This window comes from Zingiber officinale, chromosome 9A (assembly GCF_018446385.1).
Source record: "Zingiber officinale cultivar Zhangliang chromosome 9A, Zo_v1.1, whole genome shotgun sequence".
Taxonomy (NCBI): domain Eukaryota; kingdom Viridiplantae; phylum Streptophyta; class Magnoliopsida; order Zingiberales; family Zingiberaceae; genus Zingiber; species Zingiber officinale.
The window spans coordinates 98472245-98491179 of record NC_056002.1 but is presented as its reverse complement, the minus strand read 5'-3'; positions in this window follow the sequence as shown (position 1 = coordinate 98491179).

Genomic DNA, 18935 nt, shown 5'->3' with positions numbered 1-18935 from the left:
CCAGATCAACATCCAAGGGTCGTTCGCCAAAATATGGGAAGATGTCCGGGGTCGTGCGGCGGTGATGTCTCCGGGGGCACTCGCGGACATCCACACCCAGATAACTACTGGGGTGAGTTTTGCATTAGCATAGTTTACTTCGAATCAACGCTTATACTTGCTTTGTTGTTTGCAGTACTGGGTGGAGAGCCTGGTCATATGCCAAAGTCTCACATTTTTAGAGGAGTAAGTAAAGAAAATGAAGGCACCGAGCGGTCAATCCTCCGCTGCTCAAGAACAAACAAACGCCGAGATGGCCAAACTTCGAGCTGATCTTGTGAAGAGCAACAAACTGCTCGAGGCTGAATAGGAGAGGAGTTCAGGGCAAACCACTCTTTTGGCTCGGCTTAATAAACAGGTCACCACCTTCGACGATAAAATTGAGTCGGCCAACGTAAGAAAGAATTAGGCCATCGAAGACCTCGAGCTGAAAAATAAGGAGGCTCAGGCCCTCGCCCAAAAACTCAAGGAAGTTGAGGACTTCCTGGTCGCCAAGTGGAACAGCCGATCGCCCGAAGAAACGACCCTTCGTGGCCAACTCGTGTCACGCCCTAAAGGAGTCTCTGCCAGACAAAAATTCGACAACATCTCCCCTGTACCGGTAACAATATGAAGCAATAAATACATATACACAACATATAACATATTCAACAGCCAACACGGCTGGATATAAACACAACCATGCAGTTTATATAATACAGCCTACTCGGCTAAAACAAAACAACAACACCCACGCAGTTTAAAATGCTAACAGTCCACACGGTGTTAGTTAGAGCCCTAGAGCCAATCATTTGATGATTGTATTATGGACTTGTTGTATCATATTCTTATATAAATAAAGATATTTATTTTTTGTTATTATACTTACTTGTATTGGTACCAAATAAACTAAGTATAATAGCGTCCTTAAGTAGAAGGTTCTTATCTATATCAATCGGTTAATTGAACCGATAGTGAGATAATATAGGGAACACTACTCTTAATCATTCCTACTCGAGTATTAACATTCAGGGACAATGTTAATGCAATAAGACTAGCATGTAGGTCAACTTGATGACTTGATCTCATAAGTCATGGATATAGAGATATCAAGTTGACACATGTGTATGCATTGGAGAATGTATACTGAATGACCCGCCATGAGAAAGTATCATGGATCGTTATATAAGTGTCATATACTTTCTCATGTGGCTATTAGTATGACTACTAGTTCTTGGACCTGAAGTCACCATGGATCCCTACATAAGGAGTTATGTACTTTGGTTTCGTCAAACGTCACCCGTAACTGGGTGAACTATAAAGCCGATTACTGGGTGTGTAACGAATTATGCAGAGGGATGTGAGTGATGCAGATGGGATCTATCCCTCCTATATGACGGGAGCGACATCGATATTCTTGATAGAGTGAGACCACGAAGTGCATGGTCATGCCCAAATAAGTCAATATGAGATATTGAGCTCATTTGATTTAGTGAGTCTACTTGGAGATCAAGATTTAGATTGGTCAGAGGATGACACGGTCTATGCCTCACATTGATCAATCTAGATGTCTAGGATAGAAGGGCACATGTCATATATTGTGAGGAGTCACAATTAGTAGTCACAAGGTGATGTTGGATCTCAATATTCTTGTAACTTGGGTAGTAATGATGTGTTGCTAGATAATGCTCATTACTTATGCTCTTAAATAGGTTTAGGGGCATTGCCAACGTTACAAGAACCTATAAGGTCACACACTAAAGACAATTAGATGGAGATTAGGTTCATATGATGAACCAAGAGGATTAGATTCATGTGATGAATCAAATTGGATTAAGAGTAATCCTAATTGGGCTAATTGAGTTGGACTCAAGTTGATTCATGTGTTCAATGAGTCTAATTTAGATTATGACTCATTGAATCAATTTAATTAAATGAATTAGGTTTATTATATTAAATTGGCTTGAATTAAATGGTTGGATTAGATCAACCATGAGAGAGATTAAGTCAAGTTTGACTTGACTTGAGAGGAAGATGAAGAGTCAAGTTTGACTTGACTTTATGCCACCTCATTGGTGAGTTGGCATTGAGTGGGCCAATGATGATGCTCCACATCATCATGGTTTCTTAAGTGGGATGCCACCTCATGAGAGTTACCAAGAGTTGTGACTCTTGGCATTCCATGGAGGTTACAACTCCTCTTAAGTGTGGTCGGCCACTTTATTGGTTTAGAGGGAGTTTCATTTGTGTGAGTAACTCTCATCTTCTTCCTCCTAGAGCTCTCTCTTCTTGCTCTCCCTCTCCTCATCTTGCCGAACCCTACTAAGGTGCTAGCACACTTTAGTTTGGTGATCTCCTTCTTGTGTTCGTGTGGATATTTCTAGAGGGTTGTCTACTTTGACAATCTTGAAATCCGGCAAACCGTTGGACTAGCGGGATAGCGAAGGGCATCGCATCGAGGGTAACACTCTTATCTAGTGTAGATCTAGACTTTAGAAACTCGTACTCGTATTTTGTTTTATTTTTATTTCGCACGGATCCGGTGGCGGGGGTTTCGGGGTTTCCGCGACGCGAAAAAATGGTTTTCGCGGCCCGAAAGACCCAACACACTGTTGCACTGAAAGCACAGCCGAATAATGGAAAGAAAGCCCACAAATGCAAAGTCCACAAAACATCATAGATACAAAGTCCACAAGAAAAGTATCAAAACATAGTTAGTTCTCACAACACCAAATCCAACGAGTGTGAAATGCAAGTGAAGAGAAACAAAGCCAAAAAGAAGACTATCCTCAAGTGTGACATGGGGCTGACAGTCGGGACTCTCCAAGCAACTTCTCAATCATCTACCTGTTACCTGGCGAAAGAAAATCAGTTTGCGAGATGGTGAGTATTGGAACTCAGCGGGTAAAGGTAAGATAGTGCATGAACAAAATAAACAAATAGAGAATGTCAAAAGGAATACAGTCTTATAAGGGAAGTAGCAGATACTAAAATAAAATCATAATAAATACTCATACCTCAAACCATATCCTAGGCTAATAATAGAAGGTTAGAAATAGTACTAATCTACTACAGTACTGCTCATAGCTACAGAGGTAACATGTAAGGTATATAAACATTTCCAATGAATAAACCAATGTTTAAACACCTACAATGAGAGCATATCTCAACATAAGGAAGTATATCAGCATAAGTGAATAACAGCAGTAAGTAATAACGGTATATGTAAATAGCAGCAGCCAAAGAAAGTATAATAACAGCGTATGCATGGATGATCACTCCCACCCACCTCTCTGCACCATGACCCCTGTATGGTCGAGAGGTCGGGTCAGTAACAGACTGTACATCACTCCAGCTACCACTCTCTCGAGTGATCGAGGAGGCAGTTGTATAGTAGCTAAATAGCTACATTTGTGACAGGGGTCTCTGCTGCTTGCAACTCCAGCTATCATTAGCTATGAGTGACCGAGTGGAAGCACGACAGGACAAGCGACATCAACTCCAACTACCACTCTCTTGAGTGGGCGAGGATGCGGCCCTGGTCAACGACTCTCTTGACCGCAAGGGAGAATTTGTCTTTGACATGCATGTCATGATATGATGTGCCAAATGCAACAGTCATCATACAAATATAAGCAGAAATTAGATATGCTATAAGAAGCCAGCATGCTCAATATTGTACATAAATAAACAACAGTCAAAGCATACAACCATGGTATCTAGTATATGCTACCTATCATGAACAACAACGAGAGACTGTATAGATATAGAAATGAGTTTCTCAAAAATCGCGTGGAACTATCAAGCGCAGGAAAATAAGAGTGGAGTCAAGGTAAAAATAATTTCTATCCAAAGATAGCTCATGCACCAAGTTCAAAGAACTATAGAATCAAGGTAAGAAGTATCCGCCTCTAAATGTAGTATGTCCAAACCGTCTTCAAGTCCGTGAGATCGCCTCGAGCTCAAATCCTATAAATATAGGATACAAATCTAGTCTAAGTACAAGAGTAAACCTATTACCAATTCAGTTAACTATTAAATTAATTAAACTAACTTAGTTAACACTTAGCTGATATCTAATCATTTATCCACGTAAGGGAGTTCATTAATCATTAGCCAATTAAGTCAATTAATTAATTACTCTCTTAATTAATTAACTAAATAGATTAATCCTAACAAGTTAACCCATTAACTCATATTTAAATCAATTACTTAAATTAATCAACTATTTAATTAGTCAAACTTATCAATCGATCAGACCATGTGTTCATTAACCAAATATCTATATCATCAACAATTGATTAATAAACTTGTTAATTAACTAATGAATCACTAGCCTAACGAGATCAGTGTAATCAATTTATCACTGGTACTTTATCAGTTTAATCATCCAATTAACTAATATATCAATTAACCTATTACTTATTAAAATCTAATAACACAACTAATCAAACTACCTTTGATTAACAAAACTTATGTATACCTTTTTCCTTCTCGACGGCGACTCACCGCTGTCAGCGGTGGCATGGGGTTGGGTTGCTATGGATGGTCGACGGTGACTGCGCCAATAGCGTGCACTGTTATAGCAACAGTCGTTGCTCTTGGCACAATCGTGGGACGCACAACTTCTCTCGGCTCTTGGCGGCAATAAGCACTGAAGGAGGAGGTTTGAGGCATTGGCGGTCAGACGCTTGCTACGACACCAGCGACAGCGTCACAAGGGTGTGTGCAGACTTCGGAATGGTGTCCGTTCCGATGGACCATATCGCCACGACGGAGCTCGGGTGCGGAGAGGTCAGCCAGTGGTTGTATCGACGATGGAAACCATGGCGACTGACACGCATCATCGTCAAGAGGGATTGCTGGGTTCGCAACGGTGGGGTCAAGCCGGCCGGCAGCAGAGGTAGGATGCGATCGGACGAGGCTTCCAGCAGTCGGTGTGCAGCGTCACAAGCAGACGCAGCAACTGCTCGGGCTCCGCAGTCGCCCGGACGAGGCCGCGCGGAGGCGGCGGTCGTGCGACGTGCGGCGGCTACACAATGTAGTCGTGGAGAGGAGGAGGAGAAGGAGGGAGGTCGGCGGGTGAATGGGGAACTAGGGCACGGGGAGAATAGAAAAGAGAGGAATTATAAACTTAGGTATTTTTATTAAGCCCTAGATTAATTTCTCAATCAACTCCTATCTCCGGGTATTCCAAACAGATTTTTCTCGGGCCTATGAACGCATCCCCTCTAAATACGTCATACGAGCTCCGATTAAATTTCAAAAAATTTCTAAAAATTCCAATAAGATTATTTCCTCAAATACCCTTATTATTTAATTATTAATTGTTCAGTATTTTATAACTCGCCTCCAAGGATACTGCGCTGGCCACCACCAAGGATGAGCTAGAGGCCTCCCGAGTGACTTTGAAGACTTACCAAGAAGTCGAGCCTAACCGTTTCGAGACTATAAGAAGAATTACCTTCGCTCGGATGTTTTTAATGAGAAGGTCGTTGATCAGGCTCTACGCCTCTTCGATCTGGCCATTGATGGGACAATCGATCAGCTCCACGAGGGAGGCCACCTACCGACAACTTTGACCAGTAACGTCATCAGTCGGGATAAACTCACTACAGCACTGTCGGATGACATTTTGGACTACCTTGAGTGAGGCCAAGAGTCCCTGTAAAATGTCCAAAACTTTTGAAGTCTTAATGAATGCTCGTCCATTCGGACGAGTTTTATCTCCTTGAATGTTTTTTTTACTCCCCTCTTCTTTAAGCATTGCACGAACTCATGACACGTGACTCCGATCGTTCGTAATCAGTCTATCCAGCCGACCGATCCCTTTTGTATTCAGGGCCTTCATGATTTTGCGAACCTTCGATCGGTCCTGGAGTATTTCGAAGAGTAGCGTCGAACGGTCACTATATTTTGAAGACTTAAGCTTTTGAGTAGCCGACGCTTGTCCTCTCATGCACTAAGCCAGGGGTTTGAGGTCACCGCTCGACAATTGCTGTGATCTCGGGTTTAAGGTCGCCGCTCGATCGTTGATGGGGACTAGAGTTTAAGGTCGTCACTCGATTGTTGACAAAGACAAGCATTTAAGGTCGCCGCTCGACTGCTGATGATTGTTAGGACCAAAAGTAGCTAGAGGGGGGGTGAATAGCTCGTCGCGTTCGCTCGTTGCTCGGCGTTGCTTGTTTCTTCAAAGATGTGCAGCGGAAAATACAGAAACAAACACACAACGCTAACACGGTTGGTTTACTTGGTATCCACCTCACAAGAGGTGACTAGTCCAAGGATCCACACCACGCACGCACCCTCCACTAAATAAAACTCTCCTTTATGGTAACTACCAAGGGCGGAGAAGCCCTACAAGACTCAATACAAGAAGAGAGGGAAAGGATACAAGAAATACAAGCTTACAAGCTTACAATGAGTATAAACCCTAACCCTAGCTTCTCTTCTTGCCTTTGATCCGCCTCTTGACTTGGAAAGCTTCCAAGATCCTTCAAGAACTGGCGATCTGATCTTTGAGAGCGCTGTGGAGGAGCTGGCGAGTAATCTGGAGTGAATCGGAGAAGCGATGCCGCAGCCATCACACGCCTGCAGCTATAAACGACGCCAACGGTCGGATCCCGATCGATTCGAATGTTCCCAATCGATCGGGGAGGCTTTGGATCGATCCACGGATCGATCCAGAGCGCCTCTGTGCTCTGGATCGATCCACGGATCGATCCGGCGCTTATCGCGCGAAAGCCCCCAATCGATCCATCGATGGATCGATCCACGGATCGATCCGGAGGCTCTGTCGTTGGGACAGGTCCGGATCGATCCAGCGATCGATCCAGAGCCTGGATCGATCCACTGATCGATCCAGCACTTGATTTTTGTCCAAAACCAAGTCCCAAACCTCCCAAACCAACATCCGGTCAACCTTGACCTGTTGGTATGTCATGCCTAGCATCTAGTCACTCCCTTGACCTGCTAGGACTCCCTTACCAAGTGTCCGGTCAATCCTTTGACCCACTTGGACTTTTCTCTGTGCCAAGTATCCGGTCAATCCCTTTGACCTACTTGGACTTTTCTTTCATGCCAAGTATCCAGTCAATCCTTTGACCTACTTGGACTTCCCAGCACCAGATGTCCGATCATCCTTGATCCATCTGGATTTTCCCTTGCCCGGCTCACTCAGGACTTTCACCTAGCTTCACTCACTAGGGTTTTCCATCCGCCTAGCTTCACTCACTAGGACTTTCACCGCTTCACTCACCAGATTTCCATCGCCTAGCTTCACTCACTGAATTTCCATCCCTAGCTTCACTCACTAGGACTTCCCTGGCACGTCACCAGGACTTTTCTTCCGCCTAGCTTCACTCACTAGGTCTTTCATTTGCCTAACATCCCGTTAGGACTTCCCGATCAAGTATCCAATCAACCTTGACCTACTTGACTCTTCTTCAATCAATATCTTATTGTCAAACATCTAAACCCAAACCAAGACTCAGCTTGATTACCCAGGTCAACCTTGACCTGAGGGATATTGCACCAACAATCTCCCCCTTTTTGATGTTTGACAATACCACAATAACACTTACAATCCCATATGTAAGTTAGGCTAATCCCATAGCCTCCTTCTTCATGCCACTAGGTAATGAAAGCATAAATTAAGCTCTTCATTCTCCCCTAAGAGGGCAAACTCCCTCTAGGTAATGAAAGCCTAACTTACTCCCTTTCATGAGTCCTTTCATTCTCCCCTTATGACCTTCCCATAGGTAATGAAAGCCTAAACTTAACCATACATTCTCCCCCTATTGGCACACATCAACCCATCGTTGGACACACATCAACCTATGCTCCAATTCTGGGCACACTTCAACAAATCCATTTGTTGAAGACTCTCCCCCTGAAGAGTTGCTCATCGTGATCACAACTTCACTCATTGTGATCACCCGATAATGAGATCCCATACCCGTCATTATCACCTTAACTTCTCCCTCAATGTTGACAAATACCCAACCTTGAGCATTTTCAACCACTTGAGTGTCCACTTGAAATAATGAGGATATCCACTCCCCATTTCTCCCCATTTCAAGTTTAAATGCTCAACCTTGAGCAAGTTCACAACAGAAGGTTAACCACCTTCCAAGGTTCATGAAAAATAATTTTCATGTCTTTAAAGAGTCCCTCCCCCTAAAGACATGGTGGTAACTTCTGTCATTGCACCAACAATGACTTGGAATCCCTAAAACATTAGGAAACCCAAATTTAGAAGTTTTGAGGTTCAAATATTCAAAATTTGAAACAACCTCAACCTAAACTTCTACTTAGTCTTCGTTAACCAATCCATCCTTGTTTTCAACATGAAAACACCCTTTGTATGTATACAAATGTATTTAAGGGGTTTGGAATGGTTACCTAGACTCAAAGAGGTTCAAAGATGCTGAAATCAAGCCTTCCCAGCCAAAATCAGCAACTTGGATCGATTGGAGTTGGGTTCCAATCGATTGAACCTTTCTGAATCGATCCACTGATCGATTCAGACTACCTGGATCGATCGGCTGATCGATCCAGCGAGCTTCTGCTCGCGGGAATTGCCGTTTGAATCGATCCATGGATTGATTCAGTAACTCCAATCGATCCATGGATCGATCGGAGCTCTGATAGTTGCTGAAATTCCATTTCAGTCAACTTCAGAAACCCCTAGAAAATTCTACAAAAATCCAAAAATTATGAAATTTCGTGTAGACATTATTTAGGGCATACTTAATCATGGAAAAATAGTTTTCTATGAAAATACATCATATTTTCAAAGATTGACACAAACTTGAAAACTTACAAAAACTTTAGTGTTTTTCTTCAAGTTTGTGTCTAACTATTCAATGGTGATTACTATCAAAAGATAGCCTTCACCAAGGTTTTCCAAAAACATTTTAAAAACATTTTCAAAACCAATATCACATCATGTTCCTTGGGCTTAATGCACATGACTTGTACATTAGCTTTCCCAATGATGGGAAAACACATAACTATATGTTTTGATGAACCTAAAACTCAAAAGAATGCACTAAATCAACATCTTGAGTTTTGTTCATCATCCTAACATCTCACTTGTATATAATATGCACTAAAACACATAAAAGTCACCTTATAGTCTTTGTGAGATGTAGATTTTGGTTTTTGCCCTAATCTAGGGATCATGCATATTTATCTAGGCATTTTAGAAATATTAGACATCCACCTAGGATGTCACTTGTCAATAAGTGTCGTTAAATGCCATTTGTCCTTAATTACAAGGAATTAAACTTAATGCATGATTATGTTATGACATACATCAAAATAAAATAACTTTCAAAAGAAAATATCCTATTACTACATGATGTATGAATGTCATGACATGGTATTTTTGGATTTTTCATAATAAAACATGAATGCAAAACTAGACATGATGTCATGGCATATTATGGGCAAACAATCATGGCAAGATTTAGCATAAATAAAATATACCTAGATTAACTATCTAAGTATCCTTAAAGTCTTAGCTAAACTTACACCTTAAACCTAGATTGCCCTAAAGTGCTACAAGAGAATGCCAAAACCTAAATTGGCATTTCTAATTTCCTTGATTTAATGTATGCCAATTGAAAATAAACATGTCCTCAAAAGTTGGCATATTCCATGTTTCCTCAAGAGTAGCACTTTTAAATTTAAGGCCCGGTTGCCTTAAATTGCCTAAGAACATACCAAAATCCCAACTTGATAGTTCTTATGGTTTTACCAATTTGTGCCATTTTAAGATAAAAACAATTTTCACCATTTGGCACATTTTACTCTTTCAAGGAGTAATCAATAATTCCATTTCATTTTCAAAGGTTAACTAAAACCTTGAAAATGCTCCTTGAGTGTCAATTTCCTCAAAGTTGGGTTAACTACCCTTCTAATCGGAGTTGACACTCTCTAACCCATCTATGGGGTAGAGAAGATGCTCCTAGGAACCCAACACCTATTGGTGCTCCTTGGATGCTCTAGGTACTCACTAGGGATAACTTCCCTAGATACCTTCCTAGTGACCTTGTTGGGCTTCTTAGAAGCCTTGGTCACATTTTCTAGGTCAACTCTAGGGATAACCTCCTTTGTGACCTTGTTTGTGACTTTCTTAGACTTCTTAGAAGTCTTAGTCACATTTATTGCAAAAATACTCTTAGGGATGACTTCCCTAGTATTTTTGGCTTGACCACTAGACCTAGGGTTTGTTCCATAACTATATGGAACTCTATGGTAAGAGGGCACATCCTTCTTAGCCTTTGGTTTGTATCCCAAACCTCTATGGCCATTAGATGACCTTTGTGCTCCTAGACCTAGGTTATGCTCATTTTGCCCTAATAGGATATTTTCCATCCTTTTTAGGGTCTTTTCCATTTTATCAAGTCTTGACCTCAAGACTTGATTTTCTCTCACTAAGTCCTTAGTATTTGACCCATGAGCATTTTTGTTTCTAGGCTTGTATCTAAAATTCTTAGAGTTTTCGCCTAGATTTTTACCTACAATCCTAGCCTTAGGTGTAGTAGTTTTAGCATGAAAAGCTATATGTTTTTCTTTAACACTATCATGCTTTCTATTTTCATGGTAAATAGCATTAAAATGATATAAATTTGAACTATCATGCTTTTTACCATAATGTAAAGGAGTAGGCTCAATAAATGTTACCTTCTTCTTTACCTTAGAGGCTCCCCCTTGACTAGAGCTTCCTCCATGAGCCTTGACCATCTTCTTCCCCTTGGGGCATTGACTTCGGTAATGCCCTTTTTGTTGACACAAGAAGCACACAATGTGCTCCTTGCTCTTCTTTGTCCCGGGGGTGGTCTCCTTGGGCTTCTCCTTGCCCTTTTGTGTCACTTGACCCTTTTTCTTGGCCAAGTTGGGACACTTGCTCTTGTAGTGCCCACTTTCCCTACACTCAAAACATATTATATGATTTTTATTTTTAATTGAAACATTTATACCTTCTTGTATAAGGATGGCACTTGCTCCTCCATTTGATATTTCTTGAATTTCGGAGGTGGCACTATCTTCTTCTTCTTCACTTGACCCGGATGTAGAAGCTTCTCCTTCTTCTTGATCCGGCGTCACCAAGAATTGCTCCCCCTCAATCCTAGAGGTGGAGGCTTCATCATTTTGAACATGAAACAAGGAGTATGCTCCCTCCTTGTTCCCTTCGGTGCATTCCCTTGAGGATGAAGCTTCTTGGATTTCCTCTTCTTCGGAGGTTGAGCATCTCTCAACCTCGGAGTCCTCCTCTTGGTCTTGATCCAATGAGTCGCCCTCTTTGGATTCTCCTTGATTTGATATAGTGGAAGGGATCTCATGAATTCTTGCCAATTTGCTCCAAAGCTCCTTGGCATCTTCAAACTCTCCAATTTGTTCCAAGATGTTGCTTGGCAATAAATTGACCAAAAGCTTGGTCACTTTGTCATTGGCCTCACATCTTTGGATTTGGTCTTTGCTCCACTTGCTCCTTTTGAGTACTTTGCCCTTGGAATTTGTGGGAGCTTCAAAACCTTCCATGAGAGCAAACCATTGCTCTATCTCCATCATAAGAAAATTTTCGATTCTTGATTTCCAAGAATCGAAGCTTGTAGATGAATATGGTGGAGCCACCCTTGTGTCAAATCCAAGTCCATCTTGGAATTGCATCTTGAAGTTGAGCTTGATAGAATCTTGAACTTGAAGAATTTGCTCCAACTTCTTCACCCTCTAGCTTTTCTTGTTATACTTGACCCTTCCGGCGATGATTCCGGTGAAGAGCGGCCTTGCTCTGATACCACTTGTTAGGACCAAAAGTAGCTAGAGGGGGGTGAATAGCTCGTCGCGTTCGCTCGTTGCTCGGCGTTGCTTGTTTCTTCAAAGATGTGCAGCGGAAAATACAGAAACAAACACACAACGCTAACACGGTTGGTTTACTTGGTATCCACCTCACAAGAGGTGACTAGTCCAAGGATCCACACCACGCACGCACCCTCCACTAAATAAAACGCTCCTTTATGGTAACTACCAAGGGCGGAGAAGCCCTACAAGACTCAATACAAGAAGAGAGGGAAAGGATACAAGAAATACAAGCTTACAAGCTTACAATGAGTATAAACCCTAACCCTAGCTTCTCTTCTTGCCTTTGATCCGCCTCTTGACTTGGAAAGCTTCCAAGATCCTTCAAGAACTGGCGATCTGATCTTTGAGAGCGCTGTGGAGGAGCTGGCGAGTAATCTGGAGTGAATCGGAGAAGCGATGCCGCAGCCATCACACGCCTGCAGCTATAAACGACGCCAACGGTCGGATCCCGATCGATTCGAATGTTCCCAATCGATCGGGGAGGCTTTGGATCGATCCACGGATCGATCCAGAGCGCCTCTGTGCTCTGGAAACGCGCCTGGATCGATCCACGGATCGATCCAGCGCTTATCGCGCGAAGCAGCCGCGTCCCAATCGATCCACTGATCGATTGGGACCTCTGGATCGATCCACGGATCGATCCAGAGGCTCTCTGTTCGCTGGGACAGGTCTGGATCGATCCAGCACTTGATTTTTGTCCAAAACCAAGTCCCAAACCTCCCAAACCAACATCCGGTCAACCTTGACCTGTTGGTATGTCATGCCTAGCATCTAGTCACTCCCTTGACCTGCTAGGACTCCCTTACCAAGTGTCCGGTCAATCCCTTTGACCCACTTGGACTTTTCTCTGTGCCAAGTATCCGGTCAATCCCTTTGACCTACTTGGACTTTTCTTTCATGCCAAGTATCCAGTCAATCCTTTGACCTACTTGGACTTCCCAGCACCAGATGTCCGATCATCCTTGATCCATCTGGATTTTCCCTTGCCTGGCTTCACTCACCAGGACTTTCACCTAGCTTCACTCACTAGGGTTTTCCATCTGCCTAGCTTCACTCACTAGAACTTTCACCTGGCTTCACTCACCAGGATTTCCATCTGCCTAGCTTCACTCACCAGAATTTCCATCTGCCTAGCTTCACTCATTAGGACTTCCTTCTGCCTGGCTTCACTCACCAGGACTTTTCTTCTGCCTAGCTTCACTCACTAGGTCTTTCATTTTGCCTAATATCCCAGTTAGGACTTCCCAGTCAAGTATCCAGTCAACCTTGACCTACTTGACTCTTCTTCAATCAATATCTTATTGTCAAACATCTAAACCCAAACCAAGACTCAGCTTGGTTACCCAGGTCAACCTTGACCTGAGGGATATTGCACCAACAATGATGACTCGAGTTTAAGGTCGTCGCTCGACCGTTGGTGGAGACAATAGTTTAAGGTCTCCACTCGACCGTTGATGGAGACACGTGTTTAAGGTCGTTGTTTGACCGTTGGTGGAGACACACGTTTAAGGTCGTCGCTCGACCGTTGGTGGAGACTCGATGTAGACCTGGGTTTAAGGTCGTTGCTCGACCGTTAATGGAGGCACGCGTTTAAGGTCGTCGCTCGACCGTTGATGGAGACTCGATGTAGACCTGGGTTTAAAGTCGTTGCTCGACCATTGATGGAGACATGCGTTTAAAGTCGTCACTCGACCATTGATGGAGACACGCGTTTAAGGGGGCCGCTCAACCAATAAGGGAGATGCACTTCAATTAAAGGCCTTCACTTTTTATTTATATTTTTCCTTGCATTTAGGAGGCATTCAAAAAATACAAAAAGTACATACTATTCACTTGCACACCTCTCATCCAGCCCTGTAGAATTGAAGATGATTCGTGTTGCATGGCCTCTTGAGCTGCCTTCCTCTCGGGTTCCCAATTGGTCGTAATTAATATGGTGGCCTCCGTCTGGCCTAGATGGTTCTAAACTTGAGGTTCTTCGTAGACTATCCCCCGAAGCTTTCTGATGACGGCGTTCACCTCCGAGCGCGGATTCTTCCGAATGCTTCTTGCTTCGGTCTTGACCATCTCGACGTACCATCACCGAGCGGCCAACTGATCGCCCTTGACTTCGCTCACCCGGTCGTCTACCGGGAACTTGATTTTTTGGCAGTAGGTAGATACTACCGCCCAGAATTTGTTGAGGGTCGGTCGGCCCAGGATGACATTGTAGGCCGACTGTGCGTCCACTGCTATGAAGTTTGTGGTCCTGGTTCTCCTCAGTGGCTCTTCTCCGAGCGAGACGGCAGTCGGGCCTGTTCGAGCGGCAGTACCTCATTGCCTGTGAAGCCATATAGTGAGGTTGTGATAGGCAGCAACTCATTCTAATCAATTGTAATTGATCGAACGCCTTCTTGAAGATGATGTTCATCGAACTCCCTGTATCAACAAAAGTTTGGTGAATAGTATAATTAGCAATTACCACCCAGATGATCAGCGCGTCATCGTGAGGGATCTCCACTCCCACCAAGTCGCTGGGGTTGAAGCTGATCTCGGGCCCTTAGGCCTTCTCCTTGCTACATCCCACCGCGTGGATCTCTAGCCGTCGAGCGTATGACTTCCTGGCTCTGTTTGAGTCATCGTCGGTCGGCCCTCCGGTGATCATTCCCATTTCTCCTCGGGATGCATTGCTTCAATTTTTTTCTTCTCGAGCGGAGGGCATATTTCACTCGGCAGGGACTCAGGCAGGATCGATGTTATCCCTCCCCTGGTGTCGATCGAACCGCTCAAGCGTTCCTCTTTCGTACTCTCGTCGCCCGATAGACCGTTGCCTTTGTCGTCGATCGGGCATTAGAGATCGGCAGTGGTATCCTCTTGGAGCCGGTCGGCTAACGATTGGCATTATACCACGACAATCTCGCGTGTTTTGAGTTGGCGATTGGTGAAAGGAGCAAAACATGGGCATCCATACCTTCCCTCTTATCGTTTTCGGCCGACCGGAGGTCACATGCTGCACGGCATGTGTCCTAGCCTGTAACACCCCTAGAAAGCCTAGATAAAGTAAGGGCAATGAGAGTACGAATGTAATGAAAAGAATGTGTAGATAGTCTACGTTGAATGTTACGATGGGAAGGATTTAGATGATTATGAAAGAAAATAAAGTTGAGAATATAAATCATCTATGCATGATTTATAATGTATGGAATTAATGTAGACAAAAGGAAGAAATATGAATACATGTATGAAATATTTATGCATAATGCATAATAGGGTAATATATGAATTATTATGTACAAAAGAAAATAAAACGTTAGAAGAGAGATTGAACCTTGAATCTCTTGTAAGGAACATGTATAGGATACCAAAGGGGATAGGAGAATTATTGATAAGGAGAGAAAGGACTAAGTAGTTAAGAATAAGAAAGGATTCTTTTTTACTTAAAAGAAAAGGAAGTAAAAAGAAGTAAAAATATGCATAACCAAGTTTTGATCCTTGGTTCTCTTGTGGATGCATGCATGTGTTAACCAAGTGGGATAGAAGAGGATATTGTAAGAGGAGAGATAGAAAATTTTATTAAAGGAGAGAAAAGAGAGAAATTAAGGGAAAGAAAAGAGAGAACTAAAAGGCATCTCTCTAGAATATTCTTGTCATTTAAGGGGAGAAATGAATAGGGAGGATGAATCAAGTCAAGTTTCCTCCCCTCATCTTAGTATAAATAGGCATGGAGGGGGGACTTCAACTTCATCCTCAACCCACTCATCCTCCTCTCCTCCCTTTGTGCCGAGACCCACTCTCCCCTCTCTTTTCTTCTTGTTGCCGAGCAACACAAGAGGAAGAACACCTTCTTCCTCCTCACTCTCCCCCTCTTTTCTTTCTTGTTGTTGCCGAGCAACACAAGAGGAAGAGAAGCCTCTTCTTCCTCCTCCTCTCCACCAAAAGACCTAGCCACTCCTCTCCTCCATTGGTGCCGAGCAAAGCAAGCAAGGAAGAAAGGTTCACAAGCAAGTTCTCAACTCTAGGAAACTTAAGCGAAGAAAGTAAGCTTCCCCTCACCTGTGGTACAAGGCTTTTATGTGATTTTCGGATTTATAAGGATTAGAAAACCTAGGAAATAATTTAAGAAAATTCGGCTAAAGAAAATGTTTTCAAATCTAGGATGATTTAAACAAGACCTCATTTCATGATAAGATTTTCTATGCTATGTAGAAGGATTCCTTTCCATGATTTTATATTGATATGATGTATGATCAGAGGAGTATCTAACCTTAGGATTTCAACCAAAAATATTTTAAAGAGGTGAGTAAAATTATTGTCTAACCGAACTAGTGCAAAGGTTCCTTCTATGAAATGCTATACATAATGTTATGTAATATGCCATGATATGTGATAGCATAGGAAATGCTAAACATAATGAGGAGAAAATGAAATTATGTTATATGCCATGATATGTGATAGCATAGGAAATGCTATACATAATGTTATGTAATATGCCATGATATGTGATAGCATAGGAAATGCTAAACATAATGAGGAGAAAATGAAATTATGTTATATGCCATGATATGTGATAGCATAGGAAATGCTATACATAATGTTATGTAATATGCCATGATATGTGATAGCATAGGAAATGCTAAACATAATGAGGAGAAAATGAAATTATGTTATATGCCATGATATGTGATAGCATAGGAAATGCTATACATAATGTTATGTAATATGTCATGATACGTGATAGCATAGGAAATGCTAAACATAATGAGTAGAAAATGAAATTATGTTATATATGCCATGATATGTGATAGCATAGGAAATGCTATACATAATGTTATGTAATATGCCATGATATGTGATAGCATAGGAAATGCTAAACATAATGAGGAGAAAATGAAATTATGTTATATGCCATGATATGTGATAGCATAGGAAATGCTATACATAATGTTATGTAATATGCCATGATATGTGATAGCATAGGAAATGCTAAACATAATGAGGAGAAAATGAAATTATGTTATATGCCATGATATGTGATAGCATAGGAAATGCTATACATAATGTTATGTAATATGCCATGATATGTGATAGCATAAGGAAATGCTATATAAAATGAAGAAATGAAATTATGTTATGTAATATGCCATGATATGTGATAGCATAGGAAATGTTATACATAATGAAAAGAAATGCATGAAAGATTGTTAAGGACATGATATGATAGTTATGCATGATAAGTTATTTTTGTATGGGTTTGTACCATGGGTGGGCTCCGTAAACGCCCCGGGGTCGATGGAGTAAGACTCGGGCCTCGTCAGTAATGGGCCTCTGAATGCCCTAGGTCGATGGAGTAAGACTCGGGCCTAGTGTGTATGCATGATAGGGTTCAAGACTTGCTACCTTGGACCTACCTATGAAGCGCGCGCATTATGTATGTGGTACAAACCGGGATCCCCTTAATGATGATATTAATTTCAAGTACTTATAAGTATAAGTTTTCAAATTCATGATGCATTGCCTACATATGTGCTTGAATTATCTGATGATTAGATATTATGTCACGTGATATTATGATATGACTATGAATATGATACCCTTGTATGTCGTATGCTTATGATACCTCGCATGATATTGATATGCAATGATATGAATTCGGTTTTAGTGAGTAGGAAAGGAACTTACTGAGCCATGAGTGCTCATAGCTTACTTTCCTTGTACCGCAGATAAAGAAGCTGGATGAGCTAGAGGAGCAACAGGAGGAGCAGATAGTGATGTGTGTGGTGGTGGCTCGGCAAAGAACGATCCGGACAAATTAATATGATTAGTTATAGAATCAACATATGCACATTTGAACAAATCAGAATATGTGATATTATGCTTAATAAATTAAATTCTTTAAAGTTTTTATTCTTCCACTGTTATAACTAAAGCATGTACGTAAGTAGTATAAGAACGTAGCGCCACCTTTGGTTGGGTAAGAATGGTGGGCGTTACATAGCCTCCTAGTATGGCCGCTCTCCCTTCGCCCTCGGTCCTTTGGGCGGTTGGTGGCTGCTTTCATATCGCCTCTCAGACGCCGGCACGGGCTCGGCCGACATTTCCTTTTTTTCCTTACCGCCTGGGTTTCTTCCACATTTATGTACTCATTGGCTTTCCTGAGCAGGTGATTGAAACCCTTGGACGGCTTCCGGATGAGCAATCGGAAGAAATCTCCCTCGACGATCCCCTAGGTGAAGGCATTCATCATTGTCTTGGATGAGACCGAGGGGATGTCCATGGCTACTTGGTTGAAATGCTGGATGTACGCTTAGAGCGCTTCCTTAGGCCCTTGCTCTAGGGCAAAGAGGCTAACACTTGTCTTCTGGTAGCGTTGGCTGCTGGTGAAATGATGCTGGAACGCGGCTCGGAAATCTTTGAAGGTTCGTATTAAGCCGTCCGGCAGTCTTTGGAGCAGCGCTGCACTAATCCGGAAAGCGTAGTGAGAAAGGCTTTGCACTTCACCCCGTCTATATATTGGTGCAGCGTGGCCTCGTTGTCGAACCGATCTAGATGATCATCTGGACCGGTCGATCCATTGTACGTCCCGATCGCCGGCGGGGTGTAGTGTTTGGGCAGAAGGTCTTGTAAGATCTCCTCTGAGAACTGCCGGTTGATCCGTTTAGGAGACGCGTTGCTTCGGGGTGCCTTGCCTTTGTGTGCATCTCGAACGGGAGCATTATCCAAAGACGATCTCCGCTCTTGATTCGCCCAGGTTATCTCCGAGGGGGTTTGGAACAAGGCGGGATGAAAGGGTATCGGCGTGGGCGGCACTTCCCCCTGTGTGTCGATCGGCCTTCGATTCTGCCCCCACACGAAGATTTGCTCTGCTCAATCTTCCAGCCCTGCTCGTTTGCCAGCTGCCGATGTTGTAGGTTGCGACACTTGCCGATCGGCTAACGCCTGTTGTTGTTACTACTCGATCATCTTTGTAGCTCAGGCTTGAACGAGCATCTCGAGCTCCTCTTGGGTTAGCGTCATGATGGTGAGTCGTCCAGCGTCCTCCATCTTCTCGGCTTGGATGCATGCTATGT